The 15,323-nt window shown below is 37.8% G+C and overlaps 1 protein-coding gene across 2 annotated transcripts in view; it reads left to right on the plus strand.

Annotated features, from left to right (window-relative positions):
* Nucleotides 1-15,323, plus strand: part of SLC39A10 (solute carrier family 39 member 10) — a 159,311-nt gene that overhangs the window by 53,437 nt on the left and 90,551 nt on the right. Inside the window, exon 3 of one of the 2 annotated variants that reach the window (XM_045164340.1) lies at nt 10,385-10,500. The exons of the other annotated variant lie outside the window; for it this stretch is intronic. The gene's annotated coding sequence lies outside the window, so the exon portion shown is untranslated. The remainder of the gene's footprint in view (nt 1-10,384; nt 10,501-15,323) is intronic. 2 annotated transcript variants of the gene reach the window in all.

Here is a 15,323-nt window from a genome sequence, read left to right on the forward strand (position 1 = left end):
TTTGGTTTAAGCAGACCTAATAAATTAAAGTGAGCTTTTCCAGTTTGAAGCAGTTATATGACATCACCAAAATGGTTACTAGTCAGCCATGCCTCCCCGACACAGATCAAGGGGATATTTTTAAGGACAGAGGGTTTAAAGAGAACTCAAGTGTTTGAAAGAGAAGTTGTGGTGAATGTGACAAAGGAATTTGTAAATAAAAGCCAAAAAACAGTTTGGATGTCATTGATGACACCTGTGTGAGAAACCAGCAAGGACAATGAAAGTGTGAAAGTGAAGTTGCTCAGTCGTGTCCGACTCTCTGCAACCCCATGGACTGCAGCCCACCAGGCTCCTCCATCCACGGGATTTTCCAGGCAAGAGTACTGGAGTGGGGTGCCATTGCCTTCTCCAGGGGATCTTTCCAGCCCTGGGATCAAACCCAGGTCTCCCGCATTGCAGGCAGACAGTTTATCGTCAAAGCCACCAGGGAAGCCCAGAAGGACAATAGCAGAGATTAATTAGGAAGGCTAAATCAGCTGAACCCAGAAGGCATAATGGAAAGAGATACAAGGAAATTAAAGGTGAAAGTTTGTATGGTAATAAATGACGTCATTTTCAGGTAGAGTTTGAAATCCACTTAATAAAAAAGTATTGTATTCAGGGCTGTTCTGCCAGATTATATAAGGGCATGTGTCTTGTTGACACGATTGAATTTGAGTATTCTGTTCCATCGATAATCAGACTTTTCTCCTAAGTGAAAGTTGTAATATTTAAATGTTAATATTTCTGTTTAACGTTTGTTTAGAATTGCCTTAGTGACCTTAGAAGTTTTTGTAAGAATAAAGTTTCCTTGCCTTCCCCTCACCCCTCACCACTCCAACCTTGCCCAGTATTATATAATTTACTTAAATAGATTACTTCTTTTTTATAATAATTTTATTTATTTTTGGCTATGCTGGGTCTTTGTTGCTACGTGGGTTTTTCTCTAGTTGTGGGGAGAGGGGTGCCACTCTGTAGTTGCAATATGCAGGCTTCTTATTATGCTGGCTTCTCTTGTTGTGGAGCACTGGCTTTAGGGTGCATGGGCTTCAGAAGTTGCAGCATGAGGACTCAGTGGTTGCAGTTCCCAGCTCTAGAGCCCAGACTCGATAGTTATGGCCCATGGGTTTAGTTGCTCCTTGGCATGTGGAATCTTCCCAGACTAGGGATTGAACCAACATCTTCATTGGCAGGTGGATTTTTTACCACTGAGCCATCAGGGAAGCCCTAGATTGCTTATTAATGATGCATCTTTGTACTTTGGAGTGTGTCCTTTAGGGCTCAGTATACATTTCTTTAAACAAAAGAGGCCATATTAAAGCAAGCATTTCAGTTCAGTTCAGTTGCTCAGTCGTGTCCGACTCTTTGTGACCCCATGAATCCCAGCATGCCAGGCCTCACTGTCCATCACCAACTCCCAGAGTTCACTCAGACTCACGTCCATTGAGTCAGTGATGCCATCCAGCCATCTCGTCCTCTGTCGTCCCCGTCTCCTCCTGCCCCCAATCTCTCCCAGCATCAGAGTCTTTTCCAATGAGTCAACTCTTGCATGAGGTGGCCAAAGTACTGGAGTTTCAGCTTTAGCATCATTCCTTCCCAAGAAAGCCCAGGGCTGATCTCCTTCAGAATGGACTGGTTGGATCTCCTTGCAGTCCAAGGGACTCTCAAGAGTCTTCTCCAACACCACAGTTCAAAAGCATCAATTCTTCGGCGCCCAGCCTTCTTCACAGTCCAACTCTCACATCCATACGTGGACCACAGGAAAAACCATAGCCTTGACTAGACGGACCTTTGTTGTCAAAGTAATGTCTCTGCCTTTGAATATGCTATCTAGGTTGGTCATAACTTTCCTTCCAAGGAGTAAGTGTCTTTTAATTTCTTGGCTGCAGTCACCATCTGCAGTGATTTTGGAGCCCAGAAAAATAAAGTCCGACACTGTTTCCACTGTTTCTCCATCTATTTCCCATGAAGTGATGGGACCAGATGCCATGATCTTCGTTTTCTGAATGTTGAGCTTTAAGCCAAATTTTTCACTCTCCACTTTCACTTTCATCAAGAGGCTTTTTAGTTCCTCTTCACTTTCTGCCATAAGGGTGGTGTCATCTGCATATCTGAGGTGATTGATATTTCTCCCAGCAATCTTGATTCCAGTTTGTGTTTCTTCCAGTCCAGTGTTTCTCATGATGTACTCTGCATAGAAGTTAAATAAGCAGGGTGACAATATACAGCCTTGACGTACTCCTTTTCCTATTTGGAAACAGTCTGTTGTTCCATGTCCAGGTCGAACTGTTGCTTCCTGACCTGCATACAGATTTCTCGAGACGCAGGTCAGGTACTCTGGTATTCCCTTCTCTTTCAGAATTTTCCATAGTTTGTGGTGATCCACACAGTCAAAGGCTTTGGCATAGTCAATAAAGCAGAAATAGATTTTTTTCTGGAACTCTCTTGCTTTTTCCATGATCCAGCAGATGTTGGCAATTTGATCTCTGGTTCCTCTGCCTTTTCTAAAACCAGCTTGAACATCAGCAAGTTCATGGTTCACGTATTGCTGAAGCCTGGCTTGGAGAATTTTGAGCATTACTTTACTAGCATGTGAGATGAGTGCAATTGTGTGGGAGTTTGAGCATTCTTTGGCATTGCCTTTCTTTGGGATTGGAATGAAAACTGACCTTTTCCAGTCCTGTGGCCACTGCTGAGTTTTCCACATTTGCTGGCATATTGAGTGCAGCACTTTCACAGCATCATCTTTCAGGATTTGGAATAGCTCAACTGGAATTCCATCACCTCCACTAGCTTTGTTCATAGTGATGCTTTCTAAGGCCCACTTGACTTCACATTCCAGGATGTCTGGTCTAGGTCAGTGATCACACCACCGTGATTATCTGGGTAGTGAAGGTCTTTTTTGTACAGTTCTTTTGTGTATTCTTACCACCTCTTCTTAATATCTTCTGCTTCTGTTAGGTCCATACCATTTCTGTCCTTTATTGAGCCCATCTTTGCATGAAATGTTCCCTTGGTATCTCTAATTTTCTTGAAGAGATCTCTAGTCTTTCCCATTCTGTTGTTTTCCTCTATGTGGTCCGCTGGAAAAGGGAATGGCAAACCACTTCAGTATTCTTGCCTTGAGAACCCCATGAACAGTATGAAAAGCAAGCATTTACTGTGGAACAAATAACCAGTACTCTACACATACAGAGTCTTAAGGAACAATTTTATTTTGGCTCTACATCACTAAAATTTGAAGCAGCCCATTACTGGCATGCTTTAGCTCTCAAAAAGACGTTTGGCCCTGAAAAGAAAACATTTGGCTTTATAAAATAACTTATTATCAAATTTTAAATGGGGCAAAATGAACACACTATATTATATACCTTTATTTATAAAATGTTTTTTTCTCAGAAACTTGCTTTGGAAAGGAAAGAATCTGAAAACATTGTGAATGTACTTTGTAACATGGCAAAAGTATTTTATCAAAGTAAAGATGTTTTAGTCATTCATTCAAAAAATCCAAATTCAAGCAAACAAAGCAAAAGCACCACACAGGCACATGTATGCACCCTCATAGGTATATAGATTGGGAAAAATTAGACTGAGGATTTAATATGTAAAATAAAGTCTTTATCATTTCCTGGAAATGTATACTCAGGAAGAAAATAAAGATCACCTACTAGGGAGATCATTCACTAGCCAAAATCTGGTGACCCTTTCAGTTGTATCCAGATGTGAAGGAAAGCCTGTTGTGTCCACGCACTAAAGATATAAAATGTGGCAATTGCCTACCCAGAAGGAATGAAGGTTAGATATTATACTTATAAATTAGCAATTTATGTGACTATTAGAGAATAATCATTGTCTTTGTCCAATAAGGCATTGGCAGTTTAAAATTTTGTTAACAACTCCAATCAGCCAATGCTCCATCTGCCCTCTTCATCCCCACTTCCAAGCCATTTATGAGGTGCTTATTGTGTATGAGGCTCTGTGAGGAGAGAGGAACATGGAAAATGCATGCCTAAGATAAGATCTTTTGCCCATCCTGAACCTGTTTCTCAGTGGACACCAGCAAAGCAGGGATGTGAAAAACTGAAGAGAGCTCAACAAAGATAAAGTATCTGAATTTCTACATACAAAAAAATAACTGGAGAGAAACTCTTAATTTACATGCCATGTAAATTTTGTATGTTGCATTTTACAGTCTGGTGTTGACTTTATTTGAACAACAGGTGAAGAATCACAATCTTTTCAGAGTTCCAGACCTCAAAAATTCTAAATGAGACCCTGTTCTTACCTCCTTTATCTTGAGATGAAAAACCTCTGATATTTTCTGTTACATATTCTTCTTTATTTTTTCCAAGAGACAGTAGCTGTGTGATCAGAAACCCTAAAATTTATCAGATTCCCTTAAGGATACAAAGGCCTCAGCAAGATTCAAGTAGTGAAAACCTGATAGCAATAAATCTCATCCAGTCCTGATGGTCTGACTATTTAGAGGGCGACTTTGCTATTTACCATTTCCTTCTCGATGCTTTGTTCCTGAAGCTTTGAGACAAGAAAGTAATGAACATTTTAATTTGACATATGAAAAAGAAAATAATACAAGTATTTATTTTCATGGCCACAAAATATACATTACTAATATATGTATAATTTCTTAAATTCTTAAAAAAAAACAGCAACAACAATCTTCTGTAATTCTGTGGAAATGAAAGTAAAAGAGCTTCCTTTTAAAAATGAAACCACTTCTCGATTTTAGAGAGGGTTTAGATCTATTGCAGGGCATAGATGGTAGTTAGAGAGGGTCAGTTGGAGAGTAACTGTGCAAAGTGCAGATAAGGGTGAAGAGGACGTCAGGGAAAATATCATCAATGGGTAGTAATTTCCCTGAGTGCATTTTCCCCACAGAGAAGAGTTCTCTATACAGAGTTACTCATCTGTATCTCGGGCTCACAAACTGGCTGGCAAGTTTTAGTGGCAGGAAAATTGATAAATAGTTTTAGCCTAGAGATACAATTCCTCTCCTTGCACATAAATGTCTTCCCATGTCCCCTGGCTGTTTTTATCTTCAAGCATTAATCTGTGTTTCTTGGCAGAAATAAATTCATGATGATGCATCAGTAAATCCTCAACACCTCAAAGATTGCCTTAAAATTATATTTTAAAATGTTAAAAAAAAAAGTAAAATCTTACTGCATTACTGCATTAAATGAAGGGTTAACTGTTGCCTAAGAAATATAAAATATAAAAAATATTAAAAAAAATTTATAAAAAATATAAAAAAATTATACCTGTGGCGGATTCATTTTGATATTTGGCAAAACTAATACAATTATGTAAAGTTTAAAAATAAAAAAATAAATAAATTAATTAATACAGTACCAGCCAGATACCTTCAAAAAAAAAAAAAATTGGGAGTTTTAAACCAAGGATATATGTTAATTCTAATTTTCTACGACTCTGGATAATTTATTCTGATCGTTCTCTCAAAACATTTGAAACAGTAGGTTTAGAAATCTGCATTAAAACCAAACCAAATCATCCTTTATGACTCATAACTGCCATTGTGATTCATTTAAACAGAATAGCTACAACTTCAATAATTGTCCATCCTTCTATTTTAAAATGGAGTAAACAATGAAGACACTCTTTTAAATAAGTGGCCAGTTGACGTCATTTTGTGTAGAAAGGACTACTGATGTGATTTGAGCAGCAGCAGTTTCCCACCATTAGCAACACACCCTAAAGGCAATTATATTACCCAAAGTAACAAACCCCAGAAAATAAACTAATTACATCAATAGCTGAAAAGTGAGGGAGACTAAAGACTTGCTAATTCTAACATTCTATAATTATCAGAATAATTTTTGTTTCACAACAAAGTAAAAACAAAACACAACTGGACATTTCTTGCATAATAGGAAATAAGACCAGGAAAGAATTGCAAACAAGACAGGTAGTAAATCTGAAAGAAGGAAAATGTACATCTGCACATAGTGTACCGAATGACTGGATGTTGCATTGAGAGTCTGAGGGACAGCCAGAAGCCACTGATTATGGTAGAGAGAATCAGTAATGCCACAGATAGGAACAGATGGTTGTCAATATCAAATTTTGCAGACTTCGTACTTCTGGTGGCTCTATATATAATCTATTGTGTCTTGTGGAAGAAATCTCTCAGATGTATTAAAATAAACTTTAGAAGTGAACTTCTGGTATAAGGAACGTTTATAAAGATGTGAATATTGAGCAAGATAAGCAAAACTCGAGCAAAATCAATGCCATGTCCCCTTTATTCTAAAGTTATAATTGAAACATATAAATAACATTTCAATGTAACAATTAAAGCATGCTGCTGCTGCTGCTGCTGCTAAGTCGCTTCAGTTGTGTCGGATTCTGTGCGACCCCATAGACGGCAGCCCACCAGGCTCCCCGTCCCTGGGACTCTCCAGGCAAGAACACTGGAGTGGGTTGCCATTTCCTTCTCCAATGCATGAAAGTGAAAAGTGAAAGTGAAGTTGCTCAGTCGTGTCCGACTCCTAGCGACCCCATGGACTGCAGCCTACCAGGCACCTCCGTCCATGGGATTTTCCAGGCAAGAGTACTAGAGTGGGATGCCATTGCCTTCTCCAATTAAAGCATACGTTAGAACAATAAACACATCTGGCCATTCATCATACATAAGAGAACCTGGAAGGAGAAGAGATTAAGATGAATAACACAGGATCCAAACTCTGGGAGTTTATGATAGAACACTTGTACAGTTGATGAATTGTTTGTACTCTGAGCATACAGAGTTCTCCATAAACATTTACATATAAGACCCTCAATAAAGACCCTCAGTAAAGAATGAAATTATAAAGTAAATTGCTTAAATTCTTTGCTATTTATTTTTTTCCTTAGAAAAGTTCAAGATAAATGATAATACCTCAAGTTGTTTTATATATGGTTTATATTTTAACAATTGCTAAATTTTTATCACCTCAACAGACTCATCTTACATTCACTCATTATTCACATCCCCTTTCTTTCATTACTCAATGCTTAGTATTTATATGTGCCAGGCATTGGGAATACAAATTAAAGCAAATGGCCTCTGCCCTGAAGCATACATTCATGAAACATACATTCTAGTGTAGAGACAAATACAAAATAAATAATCACAAATAATTCATTGCAAACTGTGGTAAGAACTTTGATGAAAACATATTGGGCAGAGCGTTGCCTAATGTAGATTAAGTAGTCCAGAGAAGTCTTTTTAAAAAAGTAAAAATTAGGCAGAGACCTAAATATGAAAGGAGTTAGATAAAAATAGAGTAGGACAATTTCTCAAGTTGTCCAGGCAGAGGTCCTGGGCCTTCTTTACATTCTACCCAGTTATTCTTTAGCAATCTTATCTAGTCCTGTGGTTTCATCTAAACACTGACAACTTCAAAATTAATTACCTGCCTCACACTTCTCTTGTGGTTCAGCTGGTAGGGAATCCACCTGCAATGTGGAAGACCTGAGTTCAATCCCTGGGTTGGGAAGATCCCCTGGAGAAGGGAAAGGCTACCCACTCCAGTATTCTGGCCTACATAATTCCATGGACAGTCCATAGGGTCGCAAAGGGTCGGACTTGACCAAGAAAATTTCAATTACACTTATCCTTGGAGCTTGAACTGGAAATCACATTACCTACTTGAAATCTCTACTGAGATGTCCTTTACGTATCTCAAACTTAAAATATCTCCAAATATTAAGTCTTCATCCTCTTCCCCAGCCTCTACACCTGTCCTTCCTCCAGTCTTCTCACTCGTGGTAGAAGATTCCTATACAGTTATTCATACCAGAAACCCAAAAGTTATCCTTGATCACCTTCCCTACCCTACACACATTCTTATCTGGGGTATAGCCAAGTCTCATCAATTCTACCTTCCAGATATATCTCAAATCTGATACTATTCTTGACATTATTTCTATACCAGTATGTTTCCCTTGGATTACTGTGATGACATCAGAGAGTTTATACTTAACACCTATGCCTGGATACAACCACAGCTGTGGAGCCACAGAATGAACGTGTCAGACTTGTAGAGGAGACTCTTTCACTTAATATTTTCCAGAGTATCTTATGACAAAGGCTTTGCCCTTATACAAATGCTCTACAAATTTTTTCAGATGCTAGTAAGGCTACCAATAATTTCCCCTGTAGCACCTGATTAAAAGGGGCAGTTTGAAGAAAGAAATTTCCATACTGCTGCTGAAATTATTAAGTTATCTCACTTGACATCTATTTTTAAAATGACAAATTGAATCCCCGATTAGAACATTCAGTCTCTAATTAAAACACCAAACACATCTTAGCCCCAAGCTCTGCATATGCTTTAAAAATAATTAAAGGTGTTTTCTCAAAACACAACATTACTTCAAAGTTTAAAGAAACTTATTTTTAAAATTTATTTTTATGTTTTTGGCTGCTCCATGCAGCATGCAGGATCTTAGCTGCCCAACCAACAATCAGGGATTGAACCTATCCCCCCTGCAATGGAAATGTAGAGTCTTAATGAGAGCAAGTTGTTAGATGAACTTTTAACAATTCATTTAACCATTAAAAAGTGGAGATACTACTTTCCTGACAAAGGTCTGTATAGTCAAAGCAATGGTTTTTCCAGTAGTCATTTATGGATGTGAGAGTAGAATCATAAAGAAGGCTGAGCACTGAAGAATTGATGCTTTCGGACTGTGAAGCTGGAGAGGACTCTTGAGAGTCCCTTGGCCTGCAAGGAGATCAAACCAGTCCATCCTAAAGGAAATCAGTCCTGAATATCCATTAGAAGGGCTGATGCTGAAACTGAAGCTCCAATACTTTGGCCACCTGATGCAAAGAACCGACTCATTAGAAAAGACCCTGATGCTGGGAAAGATTTAAGACAGGAGGAGAAGGGGATGACAGAGGATGAGATGGTTGGATGGCATCACTGACTCACTGGACATGAGTTTGAGCAAACTCTGGGAGATGGTAAAGGATAGGGAAGCCTGGTGTGCCATAGTCCATGGGGTCACAAAGAGTCAGACATGACTGAATGAACATCAACAACATTTAACCATAATTTACTTAAAAGTTGCTAATACATTGTCTTCTGTTAGAACTTCAGAGTGGTTCAAAAACATGTTACTGAATGGAAATAGACTAATCCTTGCTGGGTTTTTGATTTGGAGTTACCTCTGAAAATAACTTTTGAAAAAATCTCAGTTAGTGATTAAGAATGTTTACCAGTATAGGAATTTCTTGGTGGTTCAGTGGTTAGGATTCATCACAGGGGGCTGGAGTTCAATTCCTGGAAGTAGAACTAATACCCCCCATGCCCTGTGGTGCAGCTAGAAAAGGAAAAAAAATGAGTATTTACCAATATATAATATCTATGTCCTTTGCAATAGGAATATGGGAGAATACTGATATCGTCACAAGATGAATTTTACTACATTTTGTTTTTCTTTTGGCCATTGCTGCATGGCACATGGGATCTTACTTCCAGTTCAGTTCAGTTCAGTCAGTCAGTCATGTCTGACTCTTTGTGACCCCATGAACCACAGCTCACCAGGCCTCCCTGTCCATCACCAACTCCCGGAGTCCACCCAAACCCATGTCCATCAAGTTGATGATGCCATCCAACCATCTCATCCTCTGTCATCCCCTTCTCCTCCTGCCCTCAATCTTTCCCAGCATCAGGGTCTTTTCCAATGAGTCAGCTCTTCACATCAGGTGGTCCAAGTACTACAGTTTCAGCTTCAACATCAGTCCTTCCAATGAACACCCAGGATTGATCTCCTTTAGGATGGACTGGTTGGATCTCCTTGCAGTCCAAGGGACTCTCAAAAGTCTTCTCCAACACCACAGTTCAAAAGCATCAATTCTTCTGTGCTCAGCTTTCTTTATAGTCTTTCTTTTCTTTATAGTCTAACTTTCACATCCATACATGACCAGTGGAAAAACCATAGCCTTGACTAGATGGACCTTAGTTGGAATAGTAATGTCTCTGCTTTTTAATATGCTGTCTAGGTTGGTCATAATTTTCCTTCCAAGGAGTAAACATCTTTTAATTTCACAGCTGCAATCACCATCTGTAGTGATTTTGGAGCCCAGGAAAATAAAGTCAGCCACTGTTTCCACTGTTTCCCTATCTATCCGCCATGAAGTGATGGGACCAGATGCCATAATCTTGATTCTAGCTTGTGCTTCCTCCAGCCCAGCGTTTCTCATGATGTACTCTGCATATAAGTTAAATAAGCAGGGCGACAATATACAGCCTTAATGTACTCCTTTTCCTATTTGGAATCAGTCTGTTGTTCCATGTCCAGTTCTAATTGTTGCTTCCTGACCTGCATACAGGTTTCTCAAGAGGCAGACCAGAGGTCAAACCTGTGTTCCCTGCTGTGGAAACTCTTAACTAGCGGAGTCTTAACCACTGGGCCACAAGGGAAGTCCTAATTTTACTATATTCTAAGGTAACAAGCAATTTTATGGATATGATGATCAATGTTTATAAGCTATAAAAGACAAAACAACTAGATTATATTTATGACACAGGATGGAAAACTTCAGTAAATGCAGAATGCTACTATATATAAGACCACTAATTATGCTTATAAAGCAGAGTTACTGTAGCTACTTTATCATTCAAAGGCTGTTACTTCATTTGGTGATTAAAAGATTACACTTCTTTATTTTGAAACTTCTAAAATAATAGATCTTGATGTGGTAACTCTACTCATTCCAGAGCTAGTTTCAACTAATATACATAAGTAAATCAATGGCGCTTATTGTTGAGTTTAAAACATATATTTCTGTCATTTAGTTATAGAATTGTTATATTAATACATTAGAGGAATTGAATGTTGACTTTTACAGAGAGATAATTATTTCCCTAAAGCCATTCTTTATATAGTAGACTATATTTTCCTTGCAGAGGCAGGAATTCTGATCTTGCAAGGCACAAATAGCTGTGGGCCATTTCTACTTTTCCACTGACACACAGAGGTGAAATAGATGGGAGAAATAAATGAAAGTGATAATAATTTTTCCTGTCTAGAAGACAGTTTGTTTCTCTTTTATTTCTTCAACTTATTTCCCTTTCTAAATCTCACACTTTGATTCAAAGGTTAAAGAATTTGAATTAGAAATCTTCAAACCCATATATAGGTATCAAAAGACGGGCCTGTTTTATCTGGAAAAGAACTCTTTACTGTAACCTGACAATTCAAAAATGTATTGTTACATCTCTTACTCATGAATACATCTTCAATTTTGGTGGTATATGTTTGTTGTGTTAACATAGAATAATGAATACTTCCTTATTCATCCGCTACACAATTTGAAATTTGATTTTTTTTTTTTTGCCACTTTACTCATTTTTTAATGAAAGTATAATCTCTTTACAGAATTTTGTTGTTTTCTGTCAAACATCAACAAAAGTCAGCCATTGATACATCCATATCCCCTCCCTCCAAACCTCCCTACAGTTTCCCTCCCCATTCCACCCTTCTAGATTGTCACAGGGCCCCTGTTTGAGTTCCCTGATCCATACAGTAAATTCCCATTGGCTATCTATTTTACATATGGTATTGTAAGTTTCCATGTTACTCTCTCCATACGTCTTACCCTCTCCCTCCTCTCTTCCCCTCCGTGACCATAGGTCTGTTCTCTATGTCTGTTTCTCCATTGCTGCCCTGCAAATAAATTCATCACTGCCATCTTTCTAGATTCCATATATATGCATCAGTATATGACATTTATATTTCTCTTTCTGACTTACTTCAGTCTGTATGATAGGCTCTAGGTTCATCCACCTAACTTGAACTAACTCAAATGCATTCCTTTTTATGGCCAAGTAATATTCCATTGTATGTATGTACCACAGCTTCTTTATTCATTCATCTGTCAGTGGACATCTAGGTCGCTTCCATGTTCTAGCTATTGTAAATAGTGCTGCAATTTTCCTTTTACTTTTTATTTTATACCGGAACATAGTTGATTAACAATGTTGTGTTAGCAAAGTGATTCAGTTATACATATACATGTATCTATTCTTTTTCAAATTCTTTTCCCATTTAGGTTATCACAGAATATTGAGCAGCATTCCCTATATTATACAGTAGGTCCTTATTGGTCATCTGTTTTAAATACAGCACTGTGTACTTGTCAATCCCACACTCCTAATCTATTCCTCCCTCCACCCTTCCCCCTCCCATAACCATAAATTGTTCTTTAAGTCTGCGAGACTGTTTCTGCTTTGAAAATAAGTTCATTTGTATCTTTTTTTTTAGATGCCACATGTAAGTGATATCATATGACATTTGTCTTTCACTGTCTGACTTACTTCACTTAGTATGATAATCTCCAGGTGCCATTTGATTTCTTGAAACTTGGATAGATTCCAAGTGTTTTGACTTTGAATGCCTGGTTGCTTTCTGATCCTGATTACTCTGTTATTCCGAAGTATTGTTTTTTAAGTCCCTCAGAGTTTGGTGTTATATTCTAATCCTTTCAATGGTTCTCATGTTTTTATTAAAATTCATTGTCTTGTATTTGATCTGCCTCCATATAAGTGAGCTATTTAAATTGTTCAACTTGGTATGCCTCTTTCAGCTATTGTTAAATGGCTTGTAATAATTTTGTTTTGCTGCTCAATTCAGGGAGTTTGGAATGTATCAAGCTGTAGTGACCAAACTTTTGGGGTCTTTTGAATAGTGATGGGTTGACAGGAAGTATGAATGAATGAATAAAGATGCTTTCATCTTTAAGGAACATAAGACCTGTCAAAAGGCATTTAAACAATAAGGGAAATTATGACTTCACATAAGAACTCTAGAGATAGGACAAAAGTTGAATACAGTAAAAGGTTCAACAAAGTTGAATAATTCAGTGATTTAACAATAACATCACTTTGCCCAGATGTTTTCCATCTTTCCATTTTCCAAATTCAGTGTGTTGTTTGTAAGCAGATTATTGCTAGACTTCCCATGTAGATAAAAGGTCCTAAGGCAGAAAGAGGAAATCTCTACTTCCACATGTCTTACTGGAAGGAAAAACCTATCTCAGAGGCACTTTTGGCTTATTGACCAGAATTATGTCACATACCTATTCCAGAACATACTGGTAAATGAAATGGAATATCACATTGACTTAAGTCAGCAGTGTTTTATGAAACCCGAGGGCCCAGAGATTCTTTCAGGAAGTTCACAAGGTTAAAATTGGTTTCCCTAATAAATGCTAAGATGTTTCCTGCCTTTTTCACTCCATTGATAGTGAAAAACAGCAATGGTGGGTAATACTCCTGGTTGCTTAGCACAAATCAAAGCCTGTGATATCAACATGTACTAGTGGTCATTGTATTCTTTACTGCCAGGCTCTCACATAAAGTTTGTTGTTTTCTGGTCCATACTGAAGTGCTTTTGTTATTTCAGTCTCATATTGTATGATTTAAGTTGTGAGCTAAAATGGCTGCTTTTTTCATGGAACACTTTAAAAAAAAAAAAAACCTAAAAGACTGACAAACAAAGTATGGTTATTCAGACATGGGTGTTTTGCTGACATTTTTCTTGAAAATAAACAAAGGGAGCCTGTCACTTCAAGGAAAACAACTAACTGACAATATTTATTGCAAATGATAAAATTCAAGGTTTCAGGTGAAAATTACGATGCTGGATAACTCATATCCACCACTGTGGACTTGACAGCTTCCCAGTACTCAAATATATTTTCTAATGATATTGATGGTAGTATTAACAGAAATGATTTTTTGATATGGTGTGATGAAATATGTCAGCATTTGAAAGATCTTCATAACTCAGTAAATCAGTATTTTCCCAATGATCAACACATGTTATAAAATTACTCGTGGGTGATTCAAAGACCAAAACAGACTAAAAGATTTAAGGGTAACTGAGCATAAAATTTTATTGATCTGTTTCAGATTCTGTGTTGTAACTAACTTTTGAGGAACAACCATTTTTTGAGTTTGGGTGTAGTATCAAAGAATATCCAAAAGTATCTGAAGAGGCTATTAAAATACCTTTTTTCAACTATTTATTTGTATGAAGCTGGATTTTCTTAATGCATTCCAACCAAACAACAGAGTGAATGCAGAAGCAGATATGAGAATCTACTTTTCCTATAAGCCAGATTTCTTAATTTTTTATCTTGAAAAAATATATTTTCCCCAAAATGTCAGTTATATTAATATATAACAGGTTTATTATTTTTATTTTATAATTAATATCTTTAAGGTTTTTGACTTTTAGTTTCTAAACTGGTAGATATTGATAGATGTGACTCATGTAAACAAATGTACGTTGTAATCTTCAGTACTTTTAAGAGTATAAAAAGTTACTGAAACCCCAACATTTGAAAACCACCTGGTTTAGTCCAGGGTTTTACCATTTGGGCCCTGGTAGATGATTTTATGTTGTCTCAATAAAATCTGGATTCTATTGACAGGATGGTTAATGGCTTCATTAGAAATCAGTGATCTGGCTACACTTGAAGCTGAAGGAGAATTTTTCCAGTGCCATCCACAAACTATGACTTGTCTTTGGGAAATGTTGGCAAAAGATTCTCCGGTCTCAGGGACAGGGACCCCATACTGCAGTGCTCCTGGACTGCCAGATTCTAGGGGAACTCTTTCTTCAAAAGCTGCACACAGAAAATAGAGATGGTTAGTTGCCTTTCATGTCCATTGGGGATCAGCCTGAGTCTCTGGTCTGGCTCTCAAAAGCAATGGTGTTCTTTGGTTCCAAGCGGGGGATGTTTCTTTCTTTCCCAAGGAACATAAAAAAATAACATCTCATATCACTGTCTCATAACAGGACTGGCGATCTCAGCTGTCCATGGACTCACCTCTAGGTTCTGCAAGTCTGCCAAGGCTATTTTGATTGCTAAATTGGTAATTAACTGGGAAGATCAATGCAATAGAAAGTGAAAGTGAAGTCGCTCAGTCATGTCTGACTCTGCGACTTCATGGACTGTACCTACTAGGCTCCTCCATCTATGGGATTTTCCAGGCAAGATTACTGGAGTGGGTTGCCATTTCCTTCTCCAAGGGATTGTCCCAACGCAGGGATCGAATCTGGGTCTCCTGCATTACAGGCAGACTTTTTACTGTCTGAGTCACAAGGGGGCTTATTATCTGGGAAGATCAATGCAGTAGAAACAGAACTAAACAATATTCATATGAAATTGGAGAGGAAATGACCTGTTTATTGTTTAGTTGCTCAGTCATGTCAGACTGTTACCTGCCAGGCTCCTCTGTCCCTGGTATTTTCCAGGCAAA

The sequence above is a fragment of the Bubalus bubalis genome, chromosome 2, assembly GCF_019923935.1.
Source record: "Bubalus bubalis isolate 160015118507 breed Murrah chromosome 2, NDDB_SH_1, whole genome shotgun sequence".
NCBI classification, from domain to species: domain Eukaryota; kingdom Metazoa; phylum Chordata; class Mammalia; order Artiodactyla; family Bovidae; genus Bubalus; species Bubalus bubalis.